The sequence below is a fragment of the Pan paniscus genome, chromosome 11 (assembly GCF_029289425.2).
Source record: "Pan paniscus chromosome 11, NHGRI_mPanPan1-v2.0_pri, whole genome shotgun sequence".
NCBI classification, from domain to species: Eukaryota; Metazoa; Chordata; class Mammalia; order Primates; family Hominidae; genus Pan; species Pan paniscus.
The window spans coordinates 86964867-86990070 of NC_073260.2; the positions used below are offsets into that span (position 1 = coordinate 86964867).

Here is a 25204-nt window from a genome sequence, read left to right on the forward strand (position 1 = left end):
CCCAGCTAATTTTTGTATTTTTATTTTTATTTTTTTGAGATGGAGTCTCGCTCTGTCGCACAGGCTGGAGTGCAGTGGCACGATCTCGACTCACTGCAGCCTCCGCCTCTGGGGTTCAAGCAATTCTCCCTGCCTCAGCCTCCCAAGTAGCTGGGATTACAGGCATGTGCCACCATGCCTAGCTAATTTTTGTATTTTTTAGTAGAGACGGGGTTTCACCATGTTGGCCAGGCTGATCTTGAACTCCTAACCTCAGGTGATTCGCCTGCCTCAGGCTCTTAAAGTGCTGGGATTACAGGCATGAGCCACCGCGCCCAGCCATTTTTGTATTTTTAATAGATACGGGGTTTCACCATGTTGGCCAGGTTAGTCTCGTGGCCTCCCAAAGTGCTGGGATTACAGGCGTGAGCCGCCGCTCCCGGCCCTCATTTACATTTTTAACAAGCTTCCTGGTAATGTAGCTGCTGCTGATCTGCAAACCTCTCCTTGAGAGGCGCTGCAGACAGCAACCCAGCTTGGAAGGAGCGTTCTGGGACTGGAGGAGCAAACTGTGGACACGAGGAGGGCTCCTCTTTGGAGAAGATGCACCACTCCACCCCTTGAAATAGCTGCAGGGTGAAAACTGCATCCTGCCCCACACCCACCCCCAGTTCTCTCTTCTCCATGCTCTTCACCTGTAGTTCCTTCAGCTCCTTACCTATTTTTTCCAGGTCCTTTGGCTTTGGAAGCAATTTAAAGCAATTATATCAACAGGACCCTGGGACAGGTCCATGACCAGATGACCCTCTAAGCACTTAGGAACTGTCCAGGGTCCCAGAGTCCTTTGGTTGGCTTCATTTATTTGTGCTGATGTCTGGGACCAGCAAACGGGGAACACTCCCGCGCGTCCACCTATGCTTGAGGAAGTAAGCAATAGGGAAGGCTTTCCTCAGATGACTTCCTGGCAGGGAGCTCTCTGCCTGCATTTCTTCTAATGCACTTCAGGAAATCAAGGACCTGAATTCTGAGGCAAAATCATCAGTATTAGAGATGGAACAACCCTAATATCTCATTTAGGGCCTATCCCTGAGGATCAGACCAAGAAAAGCAATTACAGTGCCAGAACTGAGTCTTTTCACACATGGGATTTAGCTATTTCAAACAGCTTTGAAGGGTTTTTCATCTTTCAAACTGCGACCTCCTCCAAATCACAGTGTGTGCAGCTGTTGGAAGCTGTGAAAGGAAACTAGTGCATTCAGATGAGAAATCCCATGTTCAGACTTGGGATACTTAGTCAAAGCTACTAATGATGTCTCACTCCAAGAATATCTGAAGACATTTTTCTTTGATGAAAGAAGTTAAATATTTCTCAACTACTTTAACCCTGAGTGGTCTTAATTTTTTCTGACATATTGTTAGAGGGTATAGTATGTTGAGGGAGGTAAAAATCTCACAGTAAGAAAACCGATGGAAAGACATCATGCCTGGATTATAAGAGAAAGGGTGTATGCGTTCAGAATTCATTTCAAGTTAATTCAATGCCATAACCATTGATTGAGCAGCCCTCTGGGTAGGCACTGTGCTGGTAGGGTGGAAAGTACCAAAGCAAAAAATGGAATGATCCCAGATGATGATAACAATCCCTCACATCTTTTCAGTGATTCACACCAAAAATTAATTTTAAAAACAGTTTTATTCCTGTATCTCATTTTCTTTTCATAATAATCATAGAGAGTTGTCATAGCAGGAATTAATATCATCATTCTACAGATAAACTGAGATTCTAAAGTTAAATTATGTCCCCTCACCCTTCATTATTTAGATTTTATTACTAGCTTTTATTATCAAGAGTGTGAATTGGAATCAGGTTTTGAGGGAAACCCCTTTGTTTGAAATCCTTAGGATTTAAGAAGCTCCAAGACATGAAATATAAAAGCAAGAATATGGCAGAATGTAGCACTATATGTTGGTTAGTCTCCATTTGCTTCCCGTTCCCCTCTCCCTCATGTGTATTTCTGCCCATTGTCTCCTGTCTCCTGCTGTGTGCCCTGAGAGGCCCACCTCTGTAATTGCATTATGCAGTCACGTTTCAGGTGAGTTTGACCAGTGAAAGGAACTAGCAGGAGAATAAAGGACAGTAACTAAGAGACATAGGGCTAGTTCTTTTCCTGCTCCCTTATTTGTCCTTCCTAGACTATAGCACCTGCTGGGTGGCCCTTGCTCTATGGCTCCAGCTCTCACTAGAAACTGGTACTATTCCTTCCTTGCCTTTCCCCTTAGGGATGTTAACAGCTTCCTACTCTTGGTTCCCTTGACCTGGCCCACAACTCTGCAAGTAGTGCCTTCATTACTGTCTCTTGAACCACCTCAGCTAGATCCTGTCTTCCCGCTGGGGCCCCGAACCATATGCACCTCTCCCACATCACCCTAATCTGCAAAAATAAATCTAATACCCCGAGGAACGTAGTGAGCCTAAAATGTCCACAGTCATAAATTCACTGATTTTTTTTCCTTTTAATAATTAATGTTTGTTTCTCCAGTGCTTATCTGTCATAATCCAACCTTGGGCCCTTGTTTATCCCTGGCCTGAACTTTTGTGATGGTCTTAGTAGACTCCCGTCTCTAAAGCCTCCTACCTTCAATCAATTCTATCTATAGCCTGCTACAGGATTAAGCTTCTTGGTGCACAATTCTAATCATATCATTTCTGCAATGACTGTCGAGTGCATAAGGGATAGGGTTCAAACTCCTTGGCCCAGCATGCAGGGCTCTCACCAGTGTGTCCAGCCATATCTATGACTCCCCTATGTCTTCTGTGCTCTCTAGTCCCCAGCCCCTTGCCAAAATGTATAATCTTCATCTTTGTTCACACAGTTTCCTTAGCCTAGAGGGGCCTTTACTTCGAAACTCTTCACAGACTTCAAGGTTCAGTGAAAAGGCTGCCCCCTGCCTGAAGATTGTCTGTTTCCTTAAGAGATAAATGACTGCTTTTTCTTCTACACCCTCATGAGTCTCTTTGTGTTTGTTTCCTATGGTACTTGGCACATTGAACTTCTCAATACATACAGTTATCTTTGTCCATCCTCTTCCATATCCCATTCCAGGCACCTTTCCCAACCAGAGGCTGTCTCGTTCATGGTGGTACCCCTAGCAATGAGAACAGGACATAGCATAGAGTGGTCTCAGCACACACAGCTTCCACGAATGAATGCATCAATGAATGTAGCATCCCCTCAGCACCTAACACAGTGTCTACCATGTGGTCAGACTTTAAAACATTCCAATGATCTACTGAACAGCAGGATAATCTATATTAAATGTCATATATGAGATCTGCATATTTGCCTATTTTATATGATTATCCCTTCATATGAATATATATTATTTTATCATATGTCATTTTTAAAAAGATCCCTCTTTGGAGAAAGTATTACCACATACATAAGCATCTCTCTCTTTTTTTTTTTTCTTTTCTAACTAAATGTGCTAAAGCTGAACAAGGGCCTGGAAGAGGTTTCTGAAGGGCAATTGGCTGCGTGCAGCTTTGAAATATCCTACTTTTTTCTCATTTCCTATCAGTCAGTCCTATTCTCTCCTTGCATCCAATTTTGTTTAATGAGACTACTGCAATGTATTTATTTTGGGGTGATTGAATTTAGAAAGACATTCATCTAACACGCAATTGCTGCCACAAGCTGAATGGCTGAATCATAACAGAGATGATGGCATTAATCCGAGGACAGCTGTTTCTTATCATTTCTAACACAAAAAAGGCTCAGGCCAGGCTGGAGTTTCTGCCTCAGTTGCAAGGTGGGACTGATAGGATCTAAAGCAGAAACGCTTCTGGACAGGTGGCAGTAGACAGGGAAAAAGAAGAAATGCCCTGTGAGGGACTAAACATTTGGTTTTTAGAACTTTGTCTCTCTGATGTGTGAGGGTTGCTTCTGACCCTCTGGGATGCTCAAGAAATTCCAATTCTAATGAGATAATTTGATAAGGATGGCAGAAGCATCTGTGTGTGTAACGAACATTTTAAGAGTTCACACGTCTGTTGGTAATTCATTGCGGCTATTAAAGCAAAACGATAACAATGCTGGCTTACATTTGCACAGCACCTAATAGTTTATAACATGCATTCACATTCACCGTCTCAGGCAAAATAAGCAGCCACCACCCATGTGCCCAGAGCTCAGGGGCATATCCAATATAGCTCCCAGAGAGCTGGGGAGCTCCTTCTAAGGAAATCTCCCATGGCATTTGCCTGCTTCAGTTGCCCATAATCCACTATGAAAGTATTACTTCTTTGAACTCAGGCACTTTTACTGCTAAAGCAAAAACGTCCCCAGAAGCAAGCATATAGCCAACTCTGCAACTGATTTACACCTGAGTATGAATGCATTCTCAGCAGAACAGCTGGCTGAGGATTTGAGCAGTTGTGTCAAACTGACTTCCTCTTACGTGGTACTATTGTGAGCCCTCACTTGAGGACCCCTTAACCTGAGCAAAAGCATCCTGTTCGGCAGGAAGTTTCTCCCCAGGCCCTAGAAATCCCAGCAGCCCTCACCCAGCTTCTCATCTGCTGGGGCCTATTCACTCCCACGTAAATGCATCTAAGGTGCTTCCCACACTGGCTCTCCCCTACAGGGGCCCATATCTGCTCCCTGAAGCATTCTTTGCCTGAACAAATTCTGGGAGTGTTGTCCAATCCCGAAGCAGCAGCTACTCCTCCTTGTTCCACAGCCAAAGCATTAGCCAGCCCTGCTCTTTTCCTGTAAATTTCCAGGGCGGGAGTCAGACCCAGTCCCCTGAGGCCCCAACTGCAGGAGACACAGCTCAAGCTCTGAGTGGTCCTGCTGAAGTGAGGTGAGATAGGCACCCACACACCCCTTCCTTATCCCCTGGGGCCACGAGCGGCACTTAGCACACCAGCTGCTTCCTCCAAAGAAATCATCTTCAAAAGCTTCCAGTCATTCTATCCTTCGACCCTTGGTGAGGATGACGGTGCAAGAGTCACGTAACCACTTTCTGCTAAATCCTGTTTTAAGTTCCTCTGGGTGGTCTGTCCCATTACTTTGGGTATCTGATAGCTATTGTGTCTGAATTCTCTGTGGAAACTTCTAGTCTAACACCCTGTTACAATTCACTCATCTATTCAGTGAACAATTAATGAAGGTCTACCCTAGTGTAGGCCTTTCCTGTCCCCTGCCTCCTTTATCCTCCTCAGTTACTCATTCTTTGCCTTCCTGATATGAAATATTGTGATGAACAATCAGTCAGTCACTCCTTCTCTCTTATTCCCTTCTTCCCTCTCCATCAATTTCTGGCTATCATTTTGGATACATGTGAGAAAATGTTTTTATTTTCCATACAAAAATAGGTAACATGCAAACTGAAAAGAATTAAATTAAAACTACAATAAATAATGAAAATATTGGATGTCACATCATCTTATGAGCCTAGCACTTTTTTTAACAGAAAGCATTGAAGGCTGACTCTTGGGAATTAGTTTCTTCAAAATGCTATTGCAAATACACACCAATAAAATATTATAGTAAAGAAGGTGCTTTATCATCTCTTCCTAGTACACAGTGCCTGGAATAGCAGGAAACAAGATGAAAATAAACAAGGGCCAGAAGATATTTCATTATTGCTTAAAAAAAAAAACTGTGCTATACTTTCTATAGCATATAAATACAGACACATGAAAAGGACACAATAAAAACAGGAGTTGAAAGGAAAACCCAGTGCTCCAAGACTGCTCCACCAGACAGCTGGAACATCAAACATGCTTTCTGAAATATCATATAACAGCTGTCTACTATGCTAAGCCCTTGAACATTACCCCAAATAGTTTTTTTTTTTTTAAATCATGATGATCAATAGCAACCATTTACTTAGGGCCTTCTCTATGCCCGGTGCTGGACTAAGTGATTTATGGTGCATGTTATTTAATTCTCACAGCAGCCCTGTGAAGAATATGGTATTTATTCCTATTTTATAGATGAGGAAAATGAGCCTTGGTAATTAAGGCATCTGCCTCAAGTTGTGTGCCTTGTCAGTGGTGAAACTGCTCATTATTTTTGGTTCTCAGCAATGCCAAGCCACTGCTCCTTCTACTCTGCTGTGATGCTGTGACCTGGAGGCAGATAAACACGAGTGTTCCACTTCTAATTTTGCCTATTTGTGTAGAAGTGAAGGGTAAAATGGAATTCTGTCCTCATCTGGAAGCCTTTGGTTTTTGTGTTTTTAAGAGCCACCTTGACTTAAGTGGGCATTGGACTGGTCTTTGTGTTAGTGAAACTTTTAGCGATCACAGTGACCCTCTGTTACAGGGTAAGGATGGAATGCAGCTGCCAACTGCCTCCCAGTAATCTCCTACTGGGGAATATATCACAGCACCAACTCCAGGATGTGGGGGACGATAGAAACAAATGAATCTGGGAATACAGGTTTTTTTTTTTCCCCTGTCTACTCAGTGTCAATTGGCACCTACAAAAAGCAGTATGTAGCTAGTAAGCACCTTCACTATATCAGGCTAATCCACCAAGACTATACGGCAGGGTCCCCACATAATATGTGACTAAACCTTTTTCGATTCAATTTCTTTTTTTTTTTTTTTCTGAGATGGAGTCTCGCTGTGTCGCCCAGGCTGGAGTGCAGTGGCACAATCTCGGCTCACCACAACCTCCAATTCCTGGGTTCAACTGATTCTCCTGCCTCAGCCTCCCAAGTAGCTGGGATTATAGGCACCCACAACCACACCTGTCTAATTTTTGTACTTTTAGTAGAGATGGGGTTTTGCTATGTTGGCCAGGCGGGTCTCAAACCCCTGACCTCAGGTGATCCACCCACCTTGGCCTCCCAAAGTGCTGGGATTTCAGGCATGAGCCACTGCACTAGCCTTGATTCAATTTCTCTGCAGCTTTTGCCCTACTCCATTTCTATATTAATACAACTCTCTTTTCTTCCTCTTACCCTCTTTACCCTTCTCCCACAAACATTTGTTGAGCCCTTGCTATGTGCCAAGCCCTGAAGTAAGTATAAGGAAATAACAAAGATCTCTGACCTCAAGGATTTTCCAGTTATAGGCCTGGGTTGTGAATATCACAAAGGGAGACAGTTACAGGTGGGATGCATGTCACAGAGGAGATGTCAGGAAAGGTTTACATGGAAAAAAAATGGAAACGTTCCCAAGTTTTCCCTGTTTGGAAAAAATTTCATCCGCACTCCAACCTGAATTCTGTTCCACTTTAGAGCTCTGTCATAGAACCTTATGGCATGTCGGTTTACATTAGTCACTTGGGGCTGGGTTTATCTCCTCCATTCCACTCAGTATAATTCACTCCACATAAATCCTGTGCTAGGCTGTGCTGTGGGAGAGGAAAATGATAAAGTCAATCCCAGAACTGGCTCAGCAGGGAGCTCACAGGAGGAAAGCTACGTAACAGAAGGATAAACCAAGTGCAACAGAGGATGACATGGATACAGATTTGCCTCCTCCCACTAAAGGAGGCAAATGCCATGGACTGCTTTAGGGAAGAAGTGGCATTTGAGAGGAGCTTTGAAAGGTGAGCAAGATTTCTCTAGTCAGAGACCGAAAGAGAGATGATGCTTTGTAACAGATTCAGAGAAGGCAAGAAGAAGGGGAAAGAATGAGACAGTGTGTTTGAGGGAACTGCAGTAAACCAATGAGGCTGGCATATAGGGTATACGGTCAGGGAGAGGTGTATGATTGGAAGAAAAAAACCTGGAAAGGTTAATTTGGACCAATCTGTGGGGGCCTTCAATACTTGTAAGGTATTGACACTTAATATGTAGGCTATTTCCCACTCAAAAATGCTTCTCATTTTGGGGAAGCATTTTTGGCTGGGAAATTTATGTGCCCAAAGTTGTTTTGTATGGATTGTGGATGAGAAAAGAGACAAGGAGACCAATCGGGATGAGTGTAGTATTCCAGGTAAAAGAGGCTGTTGTTGCTGATGAGAAGTAGCAGTGGAGAGGGAGAACTGCCAGTCTTGGGTCAGGGGCTGAGTGTCACCTATTCATTTGTCCCCTGTAACAGCCAGCACTGTTCCCCCCTGTTTCATAAATATTTGTGAGATTGAACTGTATTAAAGATTCAATTTGAAAGTATGAATTTATGTCTTACAGATGTCTTGTCCTTTTTGTTTTAATCCTGTCATAAAAGTCATTCAATTCCAAGTCACAGTATTGTCCCTGCCGAAGGCTATCATTATCTGGCAGTTATGTGGCACCTCAGAGCAGTGGCACCTCATTTGCAGTCCTTAATTGCCTCATGCACCATTTTAATTGGTCTGCGATTGTCTGTGTGGACAGACCTCATTTCCTTTCTGGAGTCAGCTGGGGCTGCCCCACCCTTTCCTACAAGCTCAGTCATCCGAACATCACTAGCTGAGAAGACTCAGGAAGGCTGCTGAGCTCCAAAGCATGCAAAGAATGGGCTCTCATGGGGAGTTCTAAAGACCAGAGGGCTGCTGGGACCCACAAAAGGGCAGCTGTCCAGTGAACTCAGAGTCACTTTAGGCAGGCCTTTTTAGGAAAGTAGGAAGGAAGGTACAACAGGGGCAAACTGTAGGGACCACCCAGAGTGTGACACAAGAATTCCAGATGAGGTTTGATAATTACATCAGTAGGGATCTTTAAAAATGGTTAAGATGACCCATTTAGAAAGTAATCCACCTCAAGGGATGGCTTAGAATTAGGGAATTAATGAGGACACAGTGTCTCCCGAATCCGGTCAAGTGGTCAGATTGGATTGGGATCATGAACTCAATTTAATCAAAAGATAATAATGGCTAATTTTACTGAGCATTTACTATGTGCCAGATACTTTTCTAAGCAGTGTACCTACATTAGCATATTTAATCCTCACAATAATTCTATAAAGTGAGTGCTATCATTTCTCCATTTTACACGTGAGGAAACAGGCACAGAGCCAGTAAGACTTATCCCAGTGGGCAAGTGGTAGAGCCTGCATTTGAAACCAAGCAGTCTGGCTCTGGCATGTACTGAATGCAACACTATCCCACCTTTCTGAGGTTAGAGTGTCTCTTGTTCTCATCACTCCAGCCAGCAGAACTGGAGGACAGAAGAGGCCTGAATTGTAACATCTCATTCTGAGATATGAAGGTTTGTCATCATGGCATAAAGGGAAAAGTTTAGTTCTGCAGCCAAACAGACCTGCTTAGAAACCCATTTCCATCATATTAGTGATCTTGGGCAAGTTTTAGCCTCTAAAGGTTACAGTTTCTTGGGCATAGGATAAAGATTAAGAGCAAAATCACATACCTAGGCCTGAGCCTAGCATAGTGTGGGTGCTCAATAATGACTCTTACCATGGTCTGTGTGCAGTCTGCGGAAAGCAAGCAATGCATAAGAATGGGTCCTTGTACATCCAGCAGTGTTTAGAGGAAAAGACTTCTGAGTCTAAGAGGGGTCATTCAACCCTATGTTTCCTGTAGCTTGGTGGTAATATACCCCAGGAACACCAGCCCCCTTCATTCTAACTCTAGGATCACTGTTGTGCCTTCCAATCTATGATTTGGTCTTTGCTCCTGCCAACTCTGCCCTGAGGGGTCTGTCTAATCCTGTTGTTCTATCTCCTAGAGATACGGAGAGACTAGACCCATCTACAGTACTCCAAATCAAGCCCTACTTCTGATACTAGATTTTTCAATCATGATTTCATGGTAAGCCTCAAATCTGACTTCTGTGCTTGACCTTCAAGTGGGTAAATCTAACAATAGTATTATGTGATATTTCTTCTCAGTGCAGGTGGAATTTACAAGAAAACTCTGTTCTTTTTCATGGTGCAACAGCAGGATGCAACAGAAAGTGCCCTGGGCTCTGAGATCTGTCTCCACCTCTTATTAACTGTGTGACCATAAGCAACTCCAATCCCTGCCCTTTGCCTCAAGAGTTCTTAGGATGATGGAATAAAACAACAGACGTGGGCCGGGCGCAGTGGCTCATGCCTGTAATCCCAGCACTTTGGGAGGCCAAGGTGGATGGATCACTTGAGGTTAGGAGTTTGAGACCAGCCTGGCCAACATGGTGAAACCCCGTCTTTACTAAAAATACAAAATTAGCCGGGTGTGGTGGTACACACCTGAAATCCCAGCTACGTGAGAGGGTGAACCAGGAGAATAGCTAGAACTCAGAGGCAGAGGTTGCAGTGAGCTGAGATTATACCACTGCACTCCAGCCTGGGCGACAGAGTAAGACTCTGTCAAAAAAAAAAAAAAAAAAGGGCTGGGCACAGTGGCTCATGCCTGTAATCCCAGCACTTTGGGAGGCCGAGGCGGATGGATCACTTGAGGTCAGGAGTTCAAGACCAGCCTGACCAACATGGTGAAACCCCGTCTCTACTAAAAATACACAAAAAAACAAGCTGGGCATGATGGTGGGTGCCTGTAATCTCAGCTACTTGGGAGGCTGAGGCATAAGAATTGCTTGAATCCAGGAGACGGAGGTTGCAGTGAGCTGAGATAATGCCATTACACTCCAGTCTGGGTGACAGAGGGAGACTCTGTCTCAAAAAAAAAAAAAAAAAAAAAAAGAACAGATGTGATCATGTGTTTTGATTACAAAGAAACACATGAATGGAATGGAAGGAGTTATTATCACTGAGGTTTTATCTAGTTTGGGAAATCCCGACAATGTTAAATAAGATTGCTCTAAGCCATCTGGGGCTTGGGGTGCCCTAAAATCTTGAGGCTGTAAAGTGTTGTCAGTACTAAGGGCAACAGTGAGTGATCCTGAAAGAATTAGAAATGAGATTGTCCTTGAGAGTTAAAATAGGACATCAACACATAATGTATTAGAGTAGAGATTTGCTAAGTCACCTTAAAGAAACAGAATGGTTCTCAGACCGGGACCACTTGATGAAATCTCATTGAAAATATTAATACAGGTAAAGAAGAAAAGCTCAATCAGAAGCGAGGTTGACGAGCTAAGAAAATGCTAGAGACCGGTGCAGTGGCTCATGCCTGTAATCCCAGCACTTTCAGAGGCCGAGGTGGGTAGATCACCTGAGCTCAGGAGTTCAAGACCAGCCTGGGCAACACAGCTAAACCCCATCTCTACCAAAAAATACAAAAAAATTAGCCAGGCATGGTATGCCTGTGGTCCCAGCTACTCAGGAGGCTGACATAGGAGGATCACTTGAGCCTGGGAAGCGGAGGTTGCAGAGAGCTGAGATCACGCCACTGCATTCCAACCTGGGTGACAGAGTGAGACCCCTGTGTCACACACAAAAAAAAAAAGAAAGAAAGAAAAGACGAGAAAAGGTAGCAACCCTGCAAGGTCAGACAAGCAAGTCTTGGCAAAGGGGCTCTGGTTAAGAAGGAGATTTGGGTAATTCTGATGACAGGTATCTCCCTATTATAGAGGTCTAGGCCAGATGCCTCTAAACATTCTTTTAATTTCTTCCCCTTGTTTTAATTCCACACTTATCAAGCAATCTAATTATAGTTTAGCTTCATGTAGCTCCACCTACAAGAAATAAATCCATTAGCCATTGGACTTAGGCGTCCCTTGGCAATTGTATTTCTTACCATGAGTTAATAAACTGACACCTGATTATAATATGACTTCTCATGTGGCCTACTTACTGGGCTAGAATGCTCTAGTCATAGGCCTTGAACATTTGAAACCTTCAGCAATTCTAGTTTTCCTTGTAAATAAGCTAGCATCCTGGTTATGTACATTAGCCTTGTGAGCCTAGACACCCTTGACTGCTGACAAATTAGACTTCCGAACCTCAGGGGCAAAGGGCCAGAAACTGGACCCTGTAACTTCATTAAGGTAATGCCCCACTGTGAAGGTTTTTTGGGAAACATTTCAGCTGGCCTTTCCCTGGAGTCATTCAGTCAATTTCATTGTCCACACCATGCCTTTTGAAACACTACGGAAGGAACTGACGCCCCGGTGCAATGCAGGGATTCCCTCTGTGGCAAACCCTACCAACAGATGAATATGAATAAGTCCATATTCTTCATCCTGCCTGTCTCATTGGGATCCCAGCCTGCCTTCCCCATGTTATTTCCCATTTCTTCCCTATATGCACTCTGCATTCCAGACTTGGTATCTTTGCCTGTGTTGTCCATTTCTGCCTAGAATAATCTTTTTCCCTCTACCCCTTAGTCCCACATGCCTAATCCCATCTTTGATTCAAGACTTGGGCTAGGTGTCCACTCTTCAACAACCACTTCCATAATTGCTACCCCATCTCTGAAGTCCCATAGATCATTCCTGTTCATTTTCTACCTATGTTAGAGTGATGTCATAAGAGAGGTCTCCAAGAATCTCAGAAATAAAGTCCCCTCTCTGCTGGCAGCATTCTTCCCTTATAAGAAAATCTTCCCGGGAAGTCCAATTCATTCAGTCTTTCATTTATTTATTCAGTCATTTGACAAATATTTCCTGAGTGCCTCTACGTGCCAGGCAGTAGGAGGCAAGGGTGGATAAGATTGACAGGGCTTCTGCCCTCATGCAGCTTCCAGTCTAGTGAGAGACGACAGACACTAAATAAATAAACAGTTAATAAATTATGGCTGTAATAAGTGCCATGAAGCAGTACATAGTACATAGTACTCTGAGAATACAGAAGAGGCTTTCCAGAAAAGTTATATTTAAGTTAAACCTGAAGGTACATAGGAGCCAAGAGAAGAAGAAAAGGTGCTTGAAAGAGTGTGAGTTGAATGATCTCAGTGGCCAGTGTCACTGAGCTGTGGCAGCCTGATGTTTTCAGTCCATGGTTGACTACCCTGTCTTCAGTCCATGGTTGACTACCCTGTCTTCAGAGAACGCTAGGAACAAATTTTAAAATATTTTTCCGCTGCGTCTCTGTTTTCGAGCTCCAGGCAGACTAACCCCTTTACACTGAGAGCCAGCAAAGTATCATATGATTTGTTGTATTTAAGCTCTCTTAGTTATAATTACATTCCCATTAGCCAGTTGATTTTGTTGGTTTGTTTCACATTAACTTTTCCTAATTTCATTCTCAAAGGGTAACATTAACTTCTTGCTTTAGGGAATCTTACTGTCAATCTCATCTACCACCTGAAAGGTACAAAAATCTTCATTTTGTTATCTGTTGTATCTGCAGTGCTATGATGCCTGTCACATACATAGTTGGTGCTCAGTATATATTCACTGAGTGAATGGATGCATGGATAGATGACTTTTATCTTCCCTCTTACACCAGGAGCTCTCTAGGAGCACACTACTTGCCTAGTTCACATTTGGGCTCCTCTAGCACTTAGGACAATGTCCTGCACATGGTAGGTAATCAATCAATAAATTATTTTTGAAAATGAAAAATCACCTTGCCTTTGCTTGAACGTTTTCATGACTGGAAAGAACTTCTTGCTTTTTCAGGCAGTTGGTGGTAGTTGAACTGCTCTAGCTATTAAAGTTCTTCCTATTCTCAGGTTAACATCTACCTTCCTACTGGTCCTAGTTCTGCCCTCTGGACCCTTGAAGGACAACTCCTCATCCTCTGCCCCATGGCAGTCCTTCTGATATTGGGAACAGTGACCAGGTTCTCGTAGTCACTTAAAAACAGGACATCTCTCCCGTGAACTCAAATCCTTTAAAATACTTTGAAGTAGGCTGGGCACGGTGGCTCATGCCTGTAATCCCAACACTTTGGGAGGCCAAGGCGGGCAGATCACCTGAGGTCAGGAGTTCGAGACCAGCCTGGCCAATGTGGTGAAACCTTGTCTCTACTAAAAATACAAAAATTATCCCAGCTACTTGGGAGGCTGAGGCAGGGGAATCGCTTGTACCCGGGAGGCAGAGGTTGCAGTGAGCTGAGATCGTGCCACTGCACTCCAGCCTGGCAACAGAGCAAGACTCCGTCTCAAAAAAAAAAAAAAAAAAATTAGCTGGGCATGGTGGTGCACGCCTGTAATCCCAGTTACTTGGGAGGCTGAGGCAGGAGAATCGCTGGAACCCGAGAAGCGGAGGTTGCAGTGAGCCGAGATCACGCCACTGCACTCCAGCCTGGGCAATAGAGCGAGACTCCATCTCAAAAACAAAAACAAAAACAAAAGCAAAAACAAACAAAAACAAAAAAACTTTGAAGTACTCCTAGCATACTTCAAAGGAGGACACACCCCTCATAAGTTTGTGGGTGTTCTGAACTCCCACAGAGAGCCACTGTGCAAGCAGGTTCTCTCTCCAGGTCAGGAACCCAGACCGGAAACAGTGCTAACAATAATGAATGTTTACTTCACAATTAATAATGGTTTACTGGTCAATCCACATCACACCCCTGGGATATAGGTCAGGGTTTCTAGGCCTATAAATGGTCAAGGAAATGAAGCAGAAGACAAGGGCTTAAGTGTATTTTGCATATGTGCTGGGGCCTGAGTGGAGGAAAGAACCACTGAGCTGAGGGCTCAGGAAATCAAGAGCCTATATCCAGGCTGATCCACTGGGAATCGCCACTGGCCTCTCTCCTAGGCTGAGAGAATCACTTTAGGTCCAATGTCATTATAACCAGATCTGTGAAACGCTGCACATTCTAAGATAAGGAGTAAAGGGAAAAAAGAATACAGAAGATAGACATTGAAGGCTTACTGTATGCCAAGCTCTGCATTAAGCTCTGTGCACTAAGGTATGTCAAAAATGTTTCCAAATACAGCATCTTAAACATATAAACCCAAAGCTATGCATACAGGTTTACTATTATTTGAAATAAAGGGTGTATTACCTGGAGGCTCAAATATCTTTTTGTTACACATAGCTTTTATTGTAGTGGGATTTGCTCCAAATCCTCTTAGAACCAATATACACTTGGGCAAAAAAAGAGTCTACCAAATAAAATAAGTGCACATATTTAATTTCATCAATTTCATTGTATTGTAAATGCACAAGACATTTTTAGTGATTCCCTTTGAAAATCAGAATCCTTTCAAAATCATTTTATAATTTGAAGAAATCCCTTCTTTATATTAGATCTTCAAGAGTAAGGCTTCCTGCAAGCAATGATTCTTAACCTGTTGGGAGATTTCAAGTTCTTTGAGAATCTGCTGACAGCCCCACGGGCTGTCCGCAGAAGCACACGTAGATTCGCATAAGCACAAAAAATTTGCTTATACAATTTCAGGGTCTGTGAACTCAAGGTTAAGAGCTTCTAACCTCTCACATACATTGCTGATGAGAATGCAAATTGGTACAAAGGTCAAGAAGGGAAATTTGGCAATATCTATCAAAATTACAAATGCTAGACTGAAGGGCTGGACTTTGTTAAAAAAAAAAATTACAAATGCACATACCCTTTGGCCCAGTATCTCCTCTTCTAGGAATTTATCCTACAAACGTATTTTTACATGGGTGAAATGATGCTTGCACAAAGGTATTAACTGCAGCATTATTTATTACAGAAAAAGATTGGAAACTACCTAAATGTCCATCAATAGGGGACTGGTTAAATAAATTTTAGTCCATCAATAGGGGACTGGTTAAATAAATTTTAGTATGTCCATACATAAAATACAATGTATCTTTGTTTAAAAAAGAATGTGAGGCCAGGATGGTGGCTCACGCCTGTAATCCCAGCACTTTAGGAAGCTGAGGCGGGCAGATCACCTGAGGTTGGGAGTTCGAGACCAGTCTGACCAACATGGAGAAACCCCATCTCTGCTAAAAGAAAAAAACCCACAAAATTAGCCAGGTGTGATGGCGCACGCCTGTAATCACAGATGCTCAGGAGGCTTTGGCAGGAGAATCTCTTGAACCCAGGAGGCGGAGTTTGCAGTGAGCCGAGATCGCGCCATTGCACTCCAGCCTGGGCAACAAGAGAGAAACGCTGTCTTAAAAAAAAAAAAAAGAATGTGAAAGTTATTCATGTACTGATATAACACAATCTCTAACGTATATGATATGATAAATGAAAAAGAGAGATATAGGACAGTGTAAACAGTATACCATTTGTTTTTTTGTTGTTGTTGTTTTTTTGACAGAGTGAGACTCCGTCTCTAAAAAAATAAAATAAAATAAAATAAAGTCAAGCAAGTCCTAAACCTCACTTTCCTCATTTATTCAGTTATTCAACAAATGGAGTGTCTCTTATGTGCTAGACACTGTTCTGGCCACTAAGGATACTGCAGTAAAAAAAAAGAGACAAAAATCTCTGCCCTTGCTTGAGGTGATGGATAACCCAATGACTCTGATTTGATCATTATACACTGTATGCTTGCATCAAAATATCACATGTATCCCGTAACTATGTACAACTATTATGTATCCATAATGATTCAAAATTCAAAAACATCTCCACATTCATGGAGCTGACATTCTATTGTGGGGAAAGAGACAACAAATTAAGAAAACTATGTAGTATGTTCAATGGTGGCAAGTGCTGGGAAGAAACTAAAGTTGGGAAGAAACATGAGGACTGCTGGCCGGGGGTAGTTGTAAAAACTAAATGGGGCTTCAGGGCAGGGCTTTCTGGGAAAGTGACATTGGACCTGAAAGAGAGGCAGCTCCAAAGCCTGTGGATAGGGTGTTGGGGAAAGCAGTCCAGGCAGAGGGAAGAATCAGGGCCAAGACTCTGGGGCCCTGAGTAGGCTTGGCTTTCCTGATGAAGAGCAAGGAGGCTGGAGCCGAGGAAGCTAGTGAGGAAGGCTGAGGGAAGGACAGCCAGTGAGAGAAGACACGGGCCCCTGTGGAGCCTTTGTAGCCATTGTAAGGGCTTTGATTTCCACTCTGAGTCAGATGGGAAGCCGCTGAAAGGTTTTGAACTTGCATTTTAACAAGAGCACTTTAGCTACCATGATGAGAACAGACTTGAAGGGGGTGAGGGCGGAAGGTTACTGCAATCATCCGGGTGAAAGAGGATGGTGGTTTGAAGCAGGGAAGTAACAGTGGAGGAGTGAGAAGTACTCTGATTCTGGATATGCTTTATGAAGGTGCAGCAACAGGATTTGCTGACCAGATTGGATGCAGGGTTTGAGAGAAAGAGAGGAGTCAAAGATGACTCCAAGGTTTTGGGCCTCAGCAACCTGAAGGCTGGACTTGCCACTACCTGAGATGAGGAAAACTGAAGGGGAGGAAGTTTCTTGGGGGCAGAGGAACAAGAAGGGAATATTAGGAGCCAAGTTTTAGACATTTTAAACTTGAGATGCTTTTTTTTTTTTTTTTTGAGACAGAGTTTCTCTCTTGTTGCCCAGGCTGGAGTGCAATGGCGTGATCTGGGTTCACCGCAAACTCCGCCTCCCAGGTTCAAGTGATTCTCCTGCCTCAGCCTCCCAAGTAGCTGGGATTACAGGCGTGAGCCACCATGCCCGACCTGAGATGCCTATTAAACATCCAAACAGAGATGTTGAGTGGACAGTTGGATGTTTGGTCAGGAATTCAGGAGCACGGTTGGACTGTAATAATATTCATCTGTAAAACTGGGATAATATAATAACACCTACATAATAATGCTTATTATTGGGAGGATTAAACAAGACAATCCATGTAAAACTTTCAGTGTACACAGGGCCTAGCACACAATATGCCCCCAATACATTTCAGCTATTATTCTTATTGAAATTTAAATACTCTCAGTATTTTTATCGTTACTATGAAGTTATGAATATGGTTGCTTTTAAGATTAATAAGTTGTTTCTGTGTCAATTCCCAGGAATGATTTGCAAAAGAAAACTAAGCCTTGCCAGGCACAGTGGCAAGTGCCTATAGTTCCAGCTACTTGGGAGGCTGAGATAGGAGGATCACTTGAGCCCAGGAGTTCAAGTCCAGCCTGGGCAACATAGTGAGACCAACTACCCTCCCCCAGTCTCAGGAAGGAAGAAAGAAAGTGGAAGGAAGGAAGGAAGGAAAAGAAAAGAAGGAAGGATGTAAAGGAAGGAAAGAAAGAAAGAAAAAAAAAAGAAAGAAAGAGAGAAAGAAGAGAAAGAAAGCAAGTAGGCAGTGCCTTTGAAATTGGTTTCTAGGCCCCAGAGTTCAAAACTTTGAAGAGTTGGGCATGCATCCTAGTCCTTATAAGTTATGCCATGTTTCTTAAATAATCAGTATGTTACTTCATCAACCCAGAATTTATGTCAAGCTTTGAAAAGGGTTTGACATGGAGAATGAGGCAGTTTATCAGGAGAAATTGAATACCAGCAAGGACCCTGTGGGGAAGACATTCCCAGCCTGTTCACGTAGCCTTCGTGACACAGGGTTTAAATGGAATGCAGCATGAGAACTGACTACCCCGTCTCGCCTTCAATGGCTATAGATGTTATCGCTGGCCACAAGTTTATCTGGCTCCTTTTAAAATTGATTCACAAAAGCCACGACCCATGTCTTCCTGAAATAGCAAGCTTCTCAGAGGAACTTCCCTTGAAGAAACATACTCTTGCTATCGTCTATTAATTTATTCAGTGATCTTTAGCTGTTTTATGTTGGGGAAGTAGAAACGAGAGCTGGTATGGTTTTATTACACATTTCTAGATCTTTGAAGCAGCGAGCTTCTAACATCAAAACCTAAACCATGAGGTTTCTCATTATTTTCACATCTCTTTGAATTTTGACTATAAATCCCCGACCCTGTAATTCTCCTTAATATCTATGACAGGCTTGAGGCTCAATAACTACCTATTAAGAATCCTCCTAATCTCCATTTATATGCAAAGGAAAGAGGTGTTGAATGGTTCAAACAATCCAAAAATGCTTGTGTAACAAATAGATGACTAAGGTCACATACAATCACAGACCGTGTTTGATGAATTTAGCAATGGCAACACAACCACAAGGATACAGGTGGATGTACCAGTGAGAGAGAGAAGGAACAGTAACACAAAGGAGGCACTTTTTCCCCTAATCCTTGTTTTTTTTCCTTAAATGAGGTCACATAAACTGAACCGACTGCTGCTAATGAGGAGGTCTTTGCTCAATTAAACTTCATGAAACACCACTTTCATTCCTTTCCCCGGATTCTTTTGTTTCTAATGATTTTTTTTTTTTTTTTTTTGAGATGGAGTCTCACTTTGTCACCCAGGCTGGAGTGCAATGGTGTGATCCCGGCTCCCTGCAACCTCCGCCTCTCGGGTTCAAGTGATTCTCCCTGCTTCAGCCTCCCAAGTAGCTGGGATTACAGGCACGAGCCACCATGCTTGGCTAATTTTTGTATTTTTATTAGAGACGGGATTTCTCCATGTTGGCCAGGCTGGTCTCGAAATCCCGACCTCAAGTGATCCACCCGCCTCGGCCTCCCAAAGTGCTGGGATTATAGGTGTCAGCCACTGTGCTCAACCATGTTTCTAATGATTTCTACATTCACTGTCACTATGCTTCAAGCGGTGGCTTCATGTGAAAAAATAATAAAAACAAAACCCTTCTCCCTTCTCCCAGGAGTCAAGGACTAACCCCTCAGGGTCTCATAGCCCAGAATGACATGTGAAGGGCCAAGGACTCCCTTACATCTATGGTTCCCTGCAGACACCCCTACTCCAGCCTCTCTCTGGCTGTGTGTCCCAGAACTCTAGGTGGAGGAGAGCTAAACAATCCAGGAACTGATCATTCTGAACTGAGCCAGTCAAGCTGATCTGTGGCAAGAACTTAATAAATTTCTATCCTGTATCTGTTTTTCTGGTTTAAAGGGAATCTTTTTTGTTTTCTATTAATTTTAAAGTAAATTTTAGTTTTATATTTCCAGCCAAGCTAAGAGGGAAAAGAAAAGAGTTTTGTGCATATTCAGCATGGTGGTGACAGAAGAAAATGCTATTTAGCAAGAGGTGCTTTATACACCAACCTCTCTTTGGCTTTAAAATTTAGAACTCAGGGCCACCAGAAAAATACAGGTGTCTTTTTGTCCATGGGCGGTGTGACCATAAAGTTTGTCATCCAACCCAGAATACTTCTGAGAGTGAAACAAGGCAATACAAAGAATGCCACCAGTACAACAAGCAAATCAGACATCACTTTCAGCACCAAATAAGTCCCTAGTCTACAATAATTTTTTCATCACTCAAGAGGCTTGATCCAATAGATGGTTCCATGGCTAGCACACAGAATAAATGCCCTCTTCCACCGGGATAAATCTGCCCTACTGTTTTATGAACACAAGAGCAGGTTTCTTTCCTTCTCCCCTCTCTTATCCAACCATCTCTACTGCCATTTTAATTACAGAGTCCTGTTGCAGATTCTGTCTACCCAGACCTGCCATAACCTTACCCCTACATCCTTGCTCCAAAAAGTTCATCCAGGGGTCTACAGATTACACAACCCATCTCCTGATTTCGGTTAGTGGGCAGTGAGCTGAATATTTAAAATTCCGTAAGGCTGAGTGTAGCGGTTCATGCCTGTAATCCCAGCTATGTGGGAGGCTGAGGTGGAAGGATCATTTGAGCCCAGGACTTCAAGACCAGCCTGGGCAACAAAGTGAGACCCTGCTTCTACATAAAATTTAAAAACTACCCAGGCATGAACCTGTAGTCCCAGTACTCAGGAGGCTGAGGTGGGAGGATCCCTTCAGCCCAAGAATTTGAGGTTGTGATGAGCTATGATCATGCCACTGCACTCCAGCCTGGGTGACAGAGTGAGACCTTGTCTCAGTCAGTAAATAAATAAATAAATAAATAAAATTCTACCAGAATGACAATATGATTTGGAATTAGTCTTATCTGCTGTACAAACCAGGACAGAGGTCCCAAGGCAATTTCCAAAGTCCTATCAGATAGGTGGCCTTTCTCACCATTAGCAGGGGGCTCCTCTAGGGCACAGAATATGCACAATCTAATTCTATATTGACAGTGGCTAGTGCCCAGAGCAGGGGCTGGTGTAGAGTGGGTTCTCAGTATGTGCTATGGAATGGCCAGGCTGCTTTCTCTTCTCCGTCAGCTCTGGTTTCTTGAGTGCCCATGCTTTTCCTACCCCTTTCAATGCAGTAAGGGGGAGTCCTGCCATGATCTGTCACCTGGCTGGGTTGGGCTTTGTTGCCAGCCCTCAGGGACTGGCTAGCATTCTGCTTCTCCCAAGGATTGTGCTGAGCCAAACAGAGCCTCCTACAGACTCCAGGTACCAGGTTTGGGCACAGGCTGAGTCTGCTGGGTTCGATTCAGTTCAGGAACATCCAGCAAAGTCCATTACCTTCCCAGCCCCAGGCTGGGTACTGGAAGCACAGACTGAAAGTCATATACAGTATCGAAAGGTTATATATGCACTGAAGCACGGTGACTAACAGCAACGACTCCACAGTGGAACTGCCTGGGTTTGTATTCCAGCTCCACAATGTACTATCTGATTATCCTTGGGTGACTATTTAACCTCTCTGTGCCTGACTTTTCCATTTGTAAAGTGGAAATAATAGAGCCTGCCTCAGAGGGTTGATGTGAGAATTATATTCAATGATTTAGAACCATGCTTGGCACAGCAGAAATGCTCAATAATGCTAACTATTACTGTTTTGGGGTTTTGGCTCCTCTTCCTGTGGCCCTAATGCTTGGCCCACTTCCCTTCATTCTCCCTGGTTCTGGCTGGTTCCCTCATTTTTCAGGAAGGTCTTTTCTTTGCTCTTGGCCCACTTCAATGCTGAGGACCAAGGACACACATCTTCACGCTAACATTTGGCTGGTGCCTTGTCCATCAGGATTTAAATCCAAAATCTTTATGAGGTTAAGCAATTTTCTACTATCCCTGAACACAAGTGAATCATTACATAACTATTTTTCTAAGAAGGAAAGAAAACTTGGTCCACACAGAAGGAGGACCAGATTTGGAAGGAGTTGCTCTGAGCCAGAAGCCCCTGTTTCTAAGCATACCTTGTGACTACATATTTCCAGTTCTTTCAGGGACAAAAGTGGGTGTTTCCACCCACCTCTCAGAAATTCTGATACAGTGAACAAAAAGAATCTTCTTAGGATTTTTAACAATCACGCTGTTATTTTCTTCTCTACTCACCCTAAGTTCTCTACCAGGTACCAGATCTTCTTAACTAGTAATGATTGGTTACAATATATTTATTCAATTAGGCAAATAGACACTTTTCTTTAATATAATCTTTAATATAATCACCAAAGCCACTACTACCTAGTCAAGAAAGGTAAACTTTGAAATAAACTGGATTTTTTTTCACTTAGATTAAGAAAATGCTGAATTTTTATGATTTTATAGTTCATAGCCTCAAACTCCAAATAATTTTAATTCGCACGTTTAACAGTTGCATTCAAAAACACTGCATTGCTGCCATGCCTGCCCCAGCCAAGTTCCAGGTGTTACTCTTCGCATCATCTCCAACACTTAAATTACAGATAATTTCAGTGAAAAGCAAATAATCAAAACTATGTAATAATGAGATTACAGGCTCACTCCTGTAATCCCAGCACTTTGGAGGCTGAGGTGGGCGGATCACCTGAGGTCAGGAGTTCGAGACCAACCTGGCCAAAATGGAGAAACCCCATCTCTACTAAAAATACAAAAAATTAGCCGGGCGTGGTGGCACACACCTGTAAGCCCAGCTACTTGGGAGGCTGAGGCAGGAGAAATATTTGAACTCAGGAGGCAGAGGTTGCAGTGAGCTGAGATTGCACCATTGCACTCCAGCCTGGACGACAAGAGCAAAACTCCATCTCAAAAACAAAATAAAACAAAACAAAACAAAAAACTTATTAGCCAATAAACACAAAAACCTCCCCAAATGTGATCATTCTATTAAGTATAAATCACAACTGCTCTGCCACCCACCTCCCCCACTCCAATACTTAGGAATGTTTCCTTCTGATGGATCTGAGTTAAATCCTTAAGACACAGCGGTCGAACTATTGTGTCCCAGAAGTCTCTACTTCCAGGATGACTTAAACACATCTCTGACCTAACTCATATTTTTGGCTTTGTTTGTTTTTTTGCTCATGGTGCCTGCTAACCCAAACCAATGGTTCAGTTGCCGTATGCTCCTAACACACACTTACCTCCTTCCTTCCACCAGTGTCCACAGTCTTCACACTGATCACCAAATCCCAGCATCAATCCTGGAAGAGACTGTAGAGACCAGCCAATCCAAGCCCTCATTTTACAGATATGGACTCTGGCGCCTACTAAGAGATAGACACTTGGCCAGGGTCACGCAGCTCATTAATGCAAGAGCTGGGACTAGAATTGCTTAACCGGAGATTCATCTCCCTGTGGTGTCATTCTTCTTCCAACTGGTTCCTTTGCCCTCTGCCCTAGTTGGCTTTCCTGCACTCGCACACAGTCCACACCCTCCTGGGATTTGGCAGCAGCCTGTGAGGCTCACCTGGAGTGAATTAACCCAGCTCAGCTGGCCTGGGACTCTTTACCTTCAGAGGAACAAGGATCACGTGGCTCTCCTGGAAACAGAAACATTGTGTGTAGGGATGCACGGGATGTTCAAGTATATCCATCACTACAGGTCTGCCAAGTCCTCCATGCTGAGAAGCAAACAGAGCTTACAAGTCATTTCTAATATCTGAGACTGTTAGGTTCTTTTTTCCTATAATTTCAGGTTACCCTGTAATAAGAGCTTTGGTAGTGCCCCCTAAAATAAACTTATTTACAATAAACATTTACTTAGGAGATAACCAAACAGTTCTCATTTGCTAGGCACTGTGTTGGCATGAGAGATACAAAAATGAGAAGACGTGATTCCCATCCTTATTTTGGTGGAAGAGAAAAACACATAGACAATGGTAAGATATTATGCTAAGCGCTTTGACGCTTGGACAAGAGTAGGCACAGGTCTCATAGACACACAGAAGCAGCAGCTAAGCCAGCACAGGAGGGCTAGTGGAATTTTTCTCATGACCTTTTTATTTAGAATAGTTTAAGATTGATAGCAAAGTTGCAAAGATAGTGCAGAGAATTCCATATACTTCTCACCCTGGTCTCCCCAGTATTAACATCCTGTATTACAGTGGTACCATGGTTACAACTAAGGAACCAGCACTGGCAAGTAACCATTAACTAAACTAGTAAAGACTTTTTGGAAAAGGTGATATCTAAGGTGATTTCTTTTATTTATTTATTTATTTATTTATTTATTTATTTTTGAGATGGAGTTTCACTCTTGTTGCCCAGGCTGGAGTGCAGTGGCGAAATCTTGGCTCACTGCAACTTCCACCTCCCGGGTTCAAGCAATTCTCCTGCCTCAGCCTCCCAGTAGCTGGGATTACAGGCTTCTGCTATGATTCCCGGCTAATTTTTTTCTATTTCTAGTAGAGACAGGGTTTCACCATGTTGGCCAGGCTGGTGTTGAACTCCTGACCTCAGGTGATCCGCCCGCCTCGGCTTCCCAAAGTGCTGGGATTACAGGCATAAACCACTGCACCCAGCTATTTCTGAATGACATTAGGAATTAGCCAGATGAAGAGATAGAAAAAGGGATTTTCTGTGTGTGTGTTTTTAGTAGAGACGGGGTTTCACCACGTTAACCACGTGGTCTCAATCTCCTGACCTCGTGATCCTCCCACCTCGGCCTCCCAAAGTGCTGGGATCACAGGCGTGAGCCACCACACCTGGCCAGGAAAAGGAATTTTAATCAGAAAGAATTAATGTGCAAAGACCTATCTTCCCACCAACATCATCCCTTTTTACTCTCTTCCTCAACCTGTTGCCTCTTCTTCACTCTTCGTCTATTCTTCTCTTTTCCCACTCAACCTCCCGCCTCTATCTCCATATACCGATCTGCTGGATGTTCCCTGAGCTCACCAAACTCTTTGCTTTGGGTCTTTGCACTATAAAATGTATATTTAGGAAGATCACTCAGGCTGCAAGGTAGAAAATGCACTAGCGAGGATAAGACAGAATAAAGACCAATTAATGGGTGGCCTGAGCAAAAGTGGTAGTAGTGGGAACAGAAAGAATATTATGACTTTTGGAGATATTAAGGAGATAGAATCAACAAAACTTAGTGGTTAATTCAAGGTAGGGCCTATGGGTGGGGCAAGAGTCAAGCTGACTCCCAGATTTCTGGCTTTAACAACCAGAGGGAATGGATGGTAGTGCCAGTCATTGGGCTAGACAGCATAAGAGTTAAGATTGATTAGAAGAGTGCTATGGTTTGAATGTGTGACCAAAATTTCATGTGTTGAAAATTTAATCCCCAATGCAACAGTATTAGGAGGTGGAGTCTAATGGGAGATTTAGGTCATGAGGGCTCCACCCTCTTGAATGAATTAGTGCTCTTATGAAAGGGCTTTCAGGAGTGGGCATTCTCTTGCCCTCCCACCTTCTGTCATGTGAGGATACAGCA

General features: G+C 43.2%; 1 protein-coding gene across 1 annotated transcript in view; it reads right to left on the reverse strand.

Moving 5' to 3' along the window:
• The window catches only part of FRMPD1 (FERM and PDZ domain containing 1), a 146237-nt gene extending 123205 nt beyond the window's left edge, over positions 1-23032 (reverse strand). The window contains exon 1 of the mRNA XM_063594010.1: positions 22905-23032. The gene's annotated coding sequence lies outside the window, so the exon portion shown is untranslated. The remainder of the gene's footprint in view (positions 1-22904) is intronic.
• Between the last annotated feature and the right edge of the window lie 2172 nt (positions 23033-25204).